This window comes from Halichoerus grypus, chromosome 10 (assembly GCF_964656455.1).
Source record: "Halichoerus grypus chromosome 10, mHalGry1.hap1.1, whole genome shotgun sequence".
NCBI classification, from domain to species: domain Eukaryota; kingdom Metazoa; phylum Chordata; class Mammalia; order Carnivora; family Phocidae; genus Halichoerus; species Halichoerus grypus.
The window spans coordinates 94,464,193-94,477,176 of NC_135721.1; positions in this window are offsets into that span (position 1 = coordinate 94,464,193).

A 12,984-nucleotide genomic window follows, 5' to 3' on the forward strand; every position below is an offset into this window, starting at 1 on the left:
AGGCACAACAGGGACCAGCGTTTTCTAGCAACAGGGAGCTTGTTTTACTGGGATACTCTCCCATCAGTGTCCTTGCATGCCCCAAAGACTGCCCTTGAGCAGAACAAAAAGAGACTGGCTCCTAAAACTGAGGCCAGAGTCTCTTTGCCTGTTGCCTACTGCAGCTTAAACCACATCCTCACCCCCAGACAACCTAACAAGCTCAGTTGACAGCCCCAGGAATCAGGGGCATTTTAAACAAGAGCACCATCCTCTCTGTCTCAAACAGGCTCTCAGATGTGCCCTCCAAAACTAGCAGATGACAGCAACCAAAACAGCAGGAACTCTGAATGATGCTCTTTCTTGGTAATATAAAAGAATTTTCTAGAATTGGAGATTGCTTCTTTTTATTGTTATCATTTTAAATTAAAAGTACTTTGAATACCCAAGCGTCTGCCATCCTAAATGAAATTAGATAAGATGAAGGGGGTGAGAATTTATAACAGGCTGTCATGTTTAGAAATATTTCTCTGGAAGATTCTGCCTCTTACAGAACAAATGAGAAATCAGGGAGTCCCAGTTAGCATCCCCCCTTTTGTACCATGTCTGACAAGAAAAACACCAACTAGATTTTTTTTTACATTCACACCAAGATATTCCTGCCTCATATATCAGAGGACATTGTGTCTGTAATCAAAAATTCTATTTAAAACATTATTTGGGGAAATAAAGATTAAATGACTAATTTCTGTCTGGGACAAGAGTTCCCTTCCCTATGTGTCCAGGTGTAATTTTTAATCTTCCACTTCTATGTACCACCTGTCCCTCTAGCAAAATGCTTGTTGAGTTTGACAGAATATTCTACATAAAGAGGTCACACTTGTCAGCTTCCACCTTGACGTGGGGTCCTGGACGTCTGAAAATTAGAGTGTGCCTCTCACCGAGGGTGTGAAGTGGGAAGGGGCTTACTATTATAGCTCCTGAAAGGATCTTTTTGACTTCAGAAAATAGCCTGGCGAAGAAAAGCTTTTTTTTCCCATGAATACTCAGGGACTGCATTATGCTCCTGAGATGGCGGAGGTGAGTACTTTGGATCAATATTCCCTGAGAAATGGCCGCTGGGCTAAGTGCAGGCAGAGGGCCTCAATAACAGATCTCCCTCCCGCCAAGCCGACAGAGCATTTGCCACAAATCTGCCATGAACAGTTTGAACCAGCAAGGGCTGCCCCTTAATGGCATCATCTTCTCCTCCCTTTAAAAAATGTCACCCCATTTTTTTCTATGTTGATGGCTGATTATGGGTCCACTAGAAACAGTTATTTCTATGGCCTGCCTTCAGGGAAATCTTGGCATCTTCATTTTAAGGCACCACGAAAAGGCACCTTGGAACTGTTTCAACCTGAGGGAAGAGGGCAGAATGCCAGTAAGAAAAGTCAGATCAGGGAAGATGTATTTACTAACCACCCATGAGATTTTCACAAAACAGCCAACGTATGGATTTGTACTTTATACCACGTAGTCTATATTTTTTTCCTTCTAAAACTAATGATCTGTCCTCATTCTAACCCCGCACCCCATCCAGTCAATAAGTGGATTCTCTTCAGATTAATGCAAACACACACGGGGACACAGGGCTTTCTTATGTACAGCAGTAGCTTCATATAATACACAGCATTACAACTTTGCAATATGTCATGGGTACCTGTCCTCCTAATTTATCCTTTTTTTAAGAGTTGCATATTGTTCCTCAGAACAGATGTACCTTTCTTAACCCATCTGTGGGCTCTCAGGTGGTTTCCAGTGTTTGTCACGACAGACGTGCCTACAGGAGACAGCATCACGCCTGTAACCCGGCATACCATGGCTTTTAACTCTAGAACATGTGTTCCCGAAAGTGAAACTACGGAGTCCGAGAGCTTATGTAATTTTAGCCCTCATAGCCTATTTGATCATTCTAGAATTCTATAAAGTCAGTTTTGGAGTTGCATTTCAAAAGGCAGGGGGCGCCTGGGTGGCTCAGTGGGTTTAAGCGTCTGCCTTCGGCTCAGGTCATAATCTCAGGGTCCTGGGATCAAGCCCCGCGTCAGGCTCCCTGCTCAGAGGGAGCCTGCTTCTCCCTCTCCCTCGGCCCCTCCCCGCCGCTCATGCTGTCTGTCTGTTTCTGTCTCTCTCAAATAAATAAAATCTTAAAAACAAACATGAAGCTAGGATCCATGTCTTCTCATGTTTGGGAACTCATTGAATTACCCATCAGCTGGGGCGCCTGGGTGGCTCAGTGGTTAAGCGTCTGCCTTCGGCTCAGGTCATGATCCCAGGGTCCTGGGATCGAGCCCCATGTCGGGCTCCCTGCTCAGCGGGAAGCCTGCTTCTCCCTCTCCCACTCCCCCTGCTTGTGCTCCCTCTCTTGCTGTGTCTCTCTCTGTCAAAAAAGATAAAATCTTAAAAAAAAAAATGAATTACCCATCAGCTTAAGAAAAGAAAAAATATTTGTAAAGAGGGCACCCAGGTGAAAGGTAGAATTTCAGCCACACTAAAATGAGTGGTGGGAGACAGTGAGGCCTCCTGTTCGGCTTGCCTAACCCACATGTCCCACGTGTTTCCACGATAGCATTCAGAAGAAGTCCCTGATTTTGGAGACATTTCTGAAAAAACTAACATAAATGCATCAAAATACACTATAAGTTCACCCTTCATCATTGATGGAGAGGAGCATAGGCTCAAGAGTCAGAGTGGTGGCTTCAGATCCCAGCTGCCCACTCTCGGCGTGGCCTGGAGCCCCGGAGTGCTAACCATTCTGACTCCTGCTTCCCCACCTGTGTATTAGGGTAGTAATACTGATCATGGTGGCCAGCCTCAAAGATGGCGCCGGTGATCATGACCTCCTGGCGTCCACACCGTTGTGCGGTTCCTGCCACACTGATTCAGATGATCTATGTGGCCCCATAGAGCATACAGCAGAAGTGATGGGGTGTGTCTTCTGATATTAGGTCGTAAAGCTAACGCAGCTCCCACCATGGCATCTTGGATTGCTGGCTCTGTGGAGAGTCAGGCACCAGGCAGTGATGACACTCAGGCAGTGCTGTGGACACGGACAGCCCGTGGGAGGGAGCCATCCTGGAAGTGGGGTCTCCAGCCCCTGTCAAGTCTGCATGGGACTGCAGCTCTAGCTGACTGGAACCATCCCTTCATGAGGGAGCCCAAGTCAGAGCCCCCAGCCAGGCTGCTTTGGAATTCCTGACCCACAGAAACAACCTAATGTGGTAAATGACTACCATCCTTCTAAGCCACCAATTTTGGGGGTGATTTGTCACTACACGGTCATGATCACTGACCTAATGGCTGTCTGAAGATGAGGTGAGGACAACATGCAGAAGGCACGTGCTAACAATGGCACATTCTAATGGTACTTTCAGTGGCGTGATGGTGAAGATGGGTGTAGACTCTTCCTCTGGACCCTGACCACATCACTTTACATCACTCTACACCTGAAACTAATGTAACACCTTCTGTTAACTACACACTCCCCCCTGCTCTCCCCTGGGTTCGGACACATGTTCTGAGGTTGGAGGGGGCAGGCATCACCTCGGGGGCTCACCTGCTTCCTCGTGTGTCTGGAGTCAGTCCCAGCTGTCAGCTGAGATCATACCTGGGGCCATCATGCACCTACATGCGGCCTCTGTGTGTAGCTTGGGCTTCCCCACAGCATGGAGATGAGATCCCCAAGAGAGACCCAGGCAGAAGCCGCATGGCCTTTGCTAACCTGGTCTCAGAAGTCACACAGTGTCCCTTCCACCGCACTCTATTCGAAAAGCGGTCACAAAGGTCATTCGGTTTCAAGGGAGGGACACAGATGCCACCGCTCAATGGAAGGCACCTCAGAGAGTTTGCAGAAACGTTTTAAAACCTGCACCACATGGCATTAACATTATAGGAAATTTGGAATCAGTATTCTCTCACATCCTGTAGAGGGATCTGATAGACATCAAAGAACTCAAAGTAACGAGAATGAGTTCTCATGAGCACTTGACCTAAATAACTCGGTCTCCATAACAGCCTTGGGTGGTACTTCGTGGCAGACAGCTAAATGCACTTTAGCCAGCTGAAGTACATAAATAACTTATTAAATGCTCTTGGCTATCTCACAGATGGTCCAGAAGGGCCACACAGAAGGCTTTGGGGCAAAAAGAGCCAGGAGCCCAAATCACCTTGCCAGACAAGTCCAACTGCAGCTCACACCGTGGCACAGGGCCCTCACCACCTCTGAGAGACAGATGCTCTCCACGCCTTCCGGTCTCTCGTCTGCATCCTCGTCTCGCGGGAACAACTCAGGGTTGAGCACCTCTACCCCACGATATGAGGGGGACTTTACTGGAGGACACTGATCATTTCCATTTTATTCCAGCAGAGCCTAGCTGCAAGGGAGGCTGGAGAAAGTAATTTCTGGGGCCTGCCTTGGGGAGGCAAGACTCATGGGTTGGGAAATTATCCGAACATAGGAGAATGTTCAAAAGGTGCAGGGTTTGCAGAAAGCATAATCAGTGTCCAGTACAGGTGGGTACTACCCTTTCCTCGTCTTATCAGTGAGAAAACCGGCAGAGAGATTAACTCACCCAAGGCCACGTAGCTCTTAAATGATGGAGACAAGAGGGTGAAAGCAGTCATTGTGCTCTGAGCCCTGGCATCTGACAGCCATGGCATGCTGGAGAAGAAACAAGGGCCCATTGCTCATGAGCTTGTGAAATCCCACCCTGGCGGGAGGATAGAAGGAGTGCCTGCTGGTCTTATCAGAATCCATTACTTGGGAATTAAATTTTTTTACTGAAGCACAAAATTAAATTTTTTATTGAAAACTTTTCTTCAGGGCGTCTGGGTGGCTCAGTTGGTTAGGCGACTGCCTTCAGCTCAGGTCATGATCCTGGAGTCCCGGGATCGAGTCCCACATCGGGCTCCCTGCTCAGCGGGGAGTCTGCTTCTCCCTCTGACCCTCCTCCCTCTCATGCTCTCTGTCTCTCATTGTCTCTCTCGCGAATAAATAAATAAAAAAAAAGAAAGAAAACTTTTCTTCAGAGTGACTCAACTTTGAGGCACAGGTTGGGGGTTTGGGACCGACCCCTCTTCTCAGCATCGGCGGCCCTTTGTTGAGGCTGAGCAGGGAGTGCTTAACAATGTGTGCTCAGGGATTTTTCCTTCTCTCACTCTTGCTGGTTGCCATGGTTCTGAGATGGCCTGTTAACTTGCTGGCAGGTGTAGAGCTGTGATTTCCACAACCAAGTGCTTTTAGAACCAAAGTGGAAGGTAGAGAATGGACAGAAGTCGCAAGGGTGTGCCAGCCCCAAGCAATGTCTTCACTGCGGTGCTGCCTAAAACTCCATTATTTGCCATGAATTCAAACGTCTCTCCCTCTCGTGGTTCGCATCTTCAGCCTGTGAAAGCAAAGCCTAAGTGGTTCGGAATCCACGAATTTGGTACTTCAGACATGCCAGTGTGAGGGCCTTAGTTATAATCACGGAGTGCAGAATTAACCCCATTTCCCATGAGTCCTGGTGAGTTGTGTTTGCAGGTTGGGTCACACAGAAATGAGAAGTTTCTCCAACGTACAAGAAAGAGATAGCTCAAAATGGTGACCTACATGCCTCCTCTCACTGAGGTGGAAATTCTAGGCTATTCCTTTGGAGTCAAATTGCCAAAACACAGATCAGGTGTTTCCGTGCTTTAGGGATTAGAACCGTATGTGTTCTTATGCCACCAGATCACCCTCCATGCTTTGGTAGCTCCTTGACAAGAGGATGGAGTCATGACTCTTGTATTTCACTATCATTTGAATTCTCCCACCCTGACACACTCATCCTCTTCAAGGTTTATCTCTGTGAGCCAGTTTCCTTCTTGCTCTCAACTAAATGTCCCCACTTACTGGTCATGTTACCTGCTAGGGCCTTCTATTTCCCCATCTGTTACGTGGGGGTAATCCATACAACCTCATAGAGTAATTGTGAGAAGTCAATGAGTAATTCATATTAAGGCCTTAGAGCATGGGAGTAAGAAGAGCTCAAAGAATTTTAGCTGGTATTACTGTTACAAATCCACCATTAGTTGAGGTTCATGGTCTCTGGTGAAGACTTCAAGCCATCAGCACTTCCCGGGCCAAACTTACCACTAGTGGCCAACAACTGGGAACACCCCATGTACCACCAAGACCTCATACTCTCTGCCACACACATTAAACACCAATGTGCACACAGATCCCCTGGGGATCTCATGGAAATGCAGATTCTGATTTGGTAGGGCTGGGGTGCAGGCTGCAATTCTGCACTTCGAACCAGCTCCCAGCGGTACAGATGCCACAGGCTCACCGTCCGCACTCTGAGTCACCAGACTCCGAAAAATATTCTCCACTGTTGCTGCCTTAGTTGATACACATGTAAGGCTGGGTCAGAAAACTGCTGTAGAAAACGTTTCAGGTAGAAGTTGAGAACTGCTCATCAGAGCTGACTTCCCACTGTTGGACATGGATCTAAATGCCCCAAATGCTCAAATATTTGCCAAATTAAGTGAGGTCAGCCATTGTCATGAAGGTGCTTGCTGTTTATCAATTAGTATTACTTTAAAACTGATCAATGCTGAATTAAAGTTAACTCAAATTGTTAAACCGACGACTACCCAAATCCTTGAAATGTTAGGTTGCACCATACAAAATTGTTGATATTAAACTTTTTGTTTTTACCAATCAAAACTGTAATTTATTGAGACTCAGTCTAACAGTTGCCACTTCACTCGACAAAACCAGCCAGTATTGCAGTGAGGAAAAGACCTTCAAACCAGGAGACACCATTCCTCTTCCATTTCAGTTTTGGTGGATGACATAACAGATGAGAAGTTTTATGTATTGCCCGAGAGCCACTCCAGTTGACGTGACAAACATGAACTAAAGTATTAAGAAAATTATCTTGGAGGCAGCTTCCTACTTAAATTCCTCATTTAAACATTTGGGGTTTTAAAAGCGGTGCCTACGGGCATCTGGCTGGCTCAGTCGCTGGAGCGTGGGACTCTTGATCTCTGGGTTGTGAGCTCGTTGAGCCCCACGGTGGGTGTAGAGATTACTTAAAAATAAAATCTTTGAAAAAATAAAAATGAAAAAAGTGGTGCCTGAGGCAGTGCCACCTATAAAAATAGGCAGTGCCACCTCAATTTTGCAATTTTTAAGACTACGTATGCTGAGAGGTTGGGTTTGTGGTAGTCAAGGCACCACCGAGCCAAGCCCAGTTCTCACAAGGACCACGTTTCCATCTAATCAAGGGCAGGCACGTCGGAGATCCATAAAACATTACTGCACAATTCTATTGTCTAGCCCAGGAGAAGGCAAACCTTTTCTAGTAAGTATTTTAGGTTTTGCGTACCATAGAGTCTCTACTGAGATGACGAAGCTCTGCCATTAAGGTATGAACACAGCCATAGACAATAGTAAGCAAACGGGTGTGGCCATGTTCCAATAAAACTTTATTTACAAAACAGGCTCATGGCCAGATTTGGCCAGCTGACCCCTGGGTCAACCTCTACTGTTATAATGGGAGAACTAGTGAAGTACCACCAGAGTGGCAATAATTCTGGAATCTCAGTACAACCTTAGAAGGTGTAAGATCACAGTTGCTGCAGCAACAAGTCAAGATAGCTATATAATGTGTGTTTACTTTTTTTGAGTTCTCTTTAAGCTGAATCACCAAATTTTGAAAATAGAGGGGGGGAAATCATGATTTTCTCTGTGGTTAATAAAGGAAAAAGTTTCCGGATACAAATCTGAAATCTTTAGTAGGTAAATGTTTCCCTAAAAAGGATTTAAAACTATAACTGGTGTTTGGTGAATTATCAAGATATTCATGTGAAAACCCTCAAGAAGATATCAAGGATAATAACACTGCTCAAAAGAAGCAATAATGGTCTTTTATTGAAGAGATGAGTGAAGGAAGAGTGTGTAATGTATTTGATGAGACCTAACATGATTCTGTTTGGATCTGGACACCCAGAGACTGCAATTTGGTTCATCACCTTGTGTCCCTGACAGTTCATTTTTATGGACATTATTCCTGTCAGCTTCTGCCTATCTTCTGCCCTCTTCGTAGCTGCATCGTGGAATGATTGAGGTTCATTTTACATAAGACAGTAGAACCCACAGCAGTAGAAAAGAACTACAATGCACTGGTGCGACCAGCTTTGAAATGGCAATATTGGACACTTGGGTTTCAGCCCAAGTTCCCCATCCTTTTCTGCTCTTTGTGCTCGCAGGAAATTGTAGCCTAATTTTTTCTTACCTCCTGTAAAAAGAGCCTCCTCTGAAACCCCTCTATGCACTGACACCTCCTCTGCTTCCTGTCAGATTCGGCAGACAATAGCCTCTTGGCTCAGTCTGTCCCTCCTGTCACTGTCAGGTGTGACACCTGGCTGTGGCGTTTGAGCAGGGGCGTTGCATCGGGGCCCCGGTCCTGAACAACAGAGATGAAGCAGATGTTGCATTCAAATAAAAGGGCCTTTTTTGATGAGTGAAAAAGGAGAATAATGGATTCAGGTTGAAGTTTCTGCCATTATTGTTTCCTGCTGTGTGATGCTTAGTCTACTGGTCCAAACCAAATGGAAGGAACGGTGAACACCTGGGTTGTGGTGAAGGGAAGCAACACGGTAAACTAGGAACGCAAACCGTATGGACGAGCGTCCCACAGATGGTGGGGACGCTGCACAGTGTAAATCTGACCTGCTCAAAACATGAGCTTCCGATACTCGTGACTCTGAATGTGCTCTGACTGGCGGTAAACATTCTATAGGCTTCGTTGCAATACAGTAAACGTCCTAAGAACGGTTCGTCCCAGTAGTGCGGGCTCATGCCATGAGCTAAGGCAAACACATCAGTATGGATGCTTTGTGTGGAAATGCCACCAAGAGATCCACACAGTATAGAAATCTTCAAATAAGACAAACACGAACACGTTTACCCCACAACCCATCTGCCTGCCATACATCCGCCAGAGGGATCATCGCGTCTTGAACATTTCACTTTCCAGATGCAACAGCCCAAGCCCACAATAAAAGTATATGGAACACAAATGTTGACAGTTGGGGCTTAAGAGATGAAGGGGTGTGTGTTTGGGTTAGTGAAAATATGTTAACTGACTTCAAATCATATGCTCAAATATGTTCTATGATCTGAAAAGCATATCAGGCCTTAAGGACGACCAAAAAAAAAAAGGTTGTGGATGGTAAATTCATGAGCCAAGTTGTTTCTCTCACTGGATGTAAGAAATCAATTCTCTTCATCACGAAGGTCCATCAGAGGTGCCTTGCTGGTGACACCTCTCATTGGTCTCTGTCGCTTTCCAGATCCAATCTGGCATGTAGTACTTTTCCCCCTGCAGTTCCTCATAAGGAATGTCCGAAGACACAGGATTCATTTGTCTGCAGAAAATCCTCTTGACTGGGAAATTGCCTTGGTGACACCCAAACCTATAGCTGGTTGTTTGCACAAGACAAGATGTTGATGAATCGGTTGAAAATTATTTATGTTTCCTTAGCAACCTCAGAAGGAAGCAGGAGTTTCCTAGTTCTCCCAGTGGGAAAAAAAAAAAGAGATTTCCCTATTCATGGAAATCACTGGGAGGGTAGGTGCTGTCCTCTCTCACCCCTTCTTCTTGTGGACTCAACATACCTGGCCTTGCTTGACTGACTAACGTGCCACGGGGGCAGGAGGAAGCCCAGGACCTTGAACAATCCCTCAGAAAATGGTCTTCCCACTCTGGGTGTTTGGGAATTGTTCTTTCCCCTAGGGCCACTGGGTGGGGATAATTGTGGGCCCCATGACCAGATCTCGCTTCTGAACTTTTCTTGTGATGCTGATGTATGTGCTTGTTAGAGATGATCGCTGTATCACAGCCCAGGAGTCATGAGTATACCACACTTTCCCTGTGAGTATCGGCCACCTAATGCTGCAGATTGGTAATAAAGAAACAATATGTTTCTTTCGATGTATAAGATATATATAACTTGAAGATGCATTTGGAGGTTTTCTCAGCAGAGCGGGGCTTTCAGGCGATTACCTTCAAGTTATATTGCCAAAACATTAATCAAATGTTTCTATAATTTAGGGTTAGAATCCTAAGGGTCCGAGCTTTGGTACCACTTCGGCAATCAGAGGGGATGGAGGCCCTCACATGCTCTTCAGTTCACTCTCCCACACTGGTGTGCTTTGCCACCGTGTGGGGGGTCTCTCTACAACTCAGTTTCCCCCTTGACCTTTTCCAAACGTCACAGCTTGTACCTTCAACCACCAAACTGTACAGGTCTCTCTAGCTTAACCTGGCACTGTGAGAAGCTAACTGGGTGATACATTACTGTGTGTATATATGTCCTTCTAACTGACCCCACACACTAGAGATCAGTTAGAAACTTTCTCCACGAGACCAAAATGTCCCTTCCTCAAGAGGATAGCAAGTCTTGCTCAAAGCCTGCCTGCCACACACCAGCGGGTTCATAACTAATCCTAAACACCAGCGAACACGCTCGTGAGAAAGGTTTTCTCCTGCCTGGACCGAGGATGCCCTCTCCCTTTCGGGTCTTTGCTGCCTTCCCTCTCACAGCCTCGGGAACCCTCCTGAAATGTCTCAGTGGACCTCGCAGAGCCCCAGTCTCTCTGGTTTATAGATGAGGAGAAAGAGGACGGCAGAAGGCCGAGGGACCAGCAGAGTCAAGGTGCTTGCCTGAGTCACATTCTAGACCCTTTCTCTGTTCGCAAGACATTTGGTGGGTGAAGAATGCTATGATGTTACCTGTTCACTTGGACTGTGGAGAGACGCTTCTGCTTTGTTTTGTTCGAAGACTTTGTGGATGGCTGTGGAATGAAGTCCAGGGGATGGAGACAGGGGGGTAGCTGCTGGGGGGAGGCGGCTGTTCCACCCAGGAGCCTGCAGCAGAGCCCTGGAGGCCAAGGGGAGACGGGGCGCCCTCATGGTCAACAGCATCTGGCAGCGCCCACCTGTAGACTAGCATTGCCGCGCCCAGACTTGTGCTCCCTGGTCCCTACAGGGCACCCCGACATACCCACGTGTGCCGGCGCACAGCTGCGGTCCTGCCTGGCTCCAGGCTTCGACTCTGCTCTCTGATGGGTCATCGTGGGCAGTTGTGGAGCTTCTGGCCTGGCTTCTGGGGCTCCCAAGTTACCCTGGAGCCCCTGTGCGACCTGGGGATTCCCCGACTGAACCCAGCGGCGGGCCATGGGACCCTCTGAAGGCAGGGTGAGCGCCTGGTCAGAAGTGCTACACAGAAGTGCACCAGGTCTCCACAGTGGAGGCCTTTGAGTAGGTGGCCCGGGTGGGTGGGTTCATCCAGGGTTCCTGCTCTGAGGCCTGGAGGAGCCCTGACTTCTCCAGGCCTCCAGGGAAACGTGAATCCAGAGGACGTCATCAACTCTGGAGAAAGGGGCAAAGCTGCAGGCTCACTTCAGAACCAGGGAGCCCGGGGCAGCCTTTTGCTTTTATGACACCACCTTTGTGTGGGAATAGAAAACGTGTGGAGACCACCGGCAAAAATAAAATCCTTTCCTTTATTTGGCCCCCTCTTTGAGCTCCTCCCTCTTTGGTCTTGTCCCTTTTCCTAAACCCCCCCCAACACCAATCCCTTGCTGCGGTAGGCGTGGCTGTGTGTGGGTTCCAGGGAAGGTTGTCCAAGCTTGGAGCAAGCTCAGACACACAGGAGGTCCTCGGCATCCTTTGCATATTTATAAAGAAGGTGAGCACATTTCCACTTGGTATTCTATATCAGGGACCCTTGTGAACTTATTATCCAGGGAGGGATGAAAAAGAGAGAGAGATCGAGAGAGAGAATCTGATTTCCTTTCTGTTGACACCTCCTAGTACATAGCTTTGAAATAGACAAACTTTGTCTATATCTTGGACACCATTTAGTCAACTTTAATGGGTTCAATTTTCTATACAATTTCACCGAACATCTCACACAAATGAAATTCTACTTTCTATTTTAGAAAAGACATATTTGGTCCACAGAAATATATTCCCAAGGGGGATGAAAGAGCACATTGGCGAACAACCAAATTTTCTTTGCCCTCATGAAGGTGGATCTTAGAATTTATGCTTTATGATTATGGACAAGAAAATCAGTGGGCCAAACACAGATGACAAGCTACCATTACTGCAGAGAGGCCTCACTTGTCGTGTGCAGCCAACCATCGGGCCTTCCAGGAAACTTTCTGTTGGCATAGAACATACACTGAACATCCCTCAGTATGAGGGATCGTTTAATGTACGGTGTGATTCAGAGAGGACATTTAAAAACTCTCATGTGAGTGTTGCTCAGACAGGACAGCCAACAGCCTGCAAATTTGAGTTTTATTTTGTTTCATTCAAAGTTCCCAGAACGTTATAAATACTGTTTTGTCCCTGTGCTTTCATATTGTGCAGGCACTGAGATTTTGTCCTCCAGTATTTCTCCCAACTACTAATATACATAGTCAGCAGCAATAAAGGGCAACCTGCAATCTGTCCCGGAACCAACTCACCTGTAGTGGCTTCTCCATTATCATTCTGAGTCTGTTGCCAGGCCCTCACAGAGAGGAATATTCAGTGTTCCTGACAGCTGAGCCTTTTATTAAACCCTCTCCCGCACCACACTTCAGGCTCAGAATCTGAGAAATGATCTCTCCCAATTCTTCCTTCCAAGTTTCTCATGGACTGCCCTTCCCACCCTCATCCCGTCTACACTCTTCAAACAGGCTACCCTTTCCTGGGCAGATTTCTGAAATTGCTTTGGTGGACAAACCTTCGATTTCCGAGGGCCTCAGGAAAGAAGTAGCAAAACGCACCACAAAAGGAAATGCACACTTGTGATGTTGAGCACAGCTCCGTAATGGTGTGTTTCAAAGAGAGGAAAACAACTTGAAATATTAACTGGTGAGCGTCAGAATTGTTCTTCAAAGAGCTGAGTGACACATAACGGAAAACATTGTAATGACCT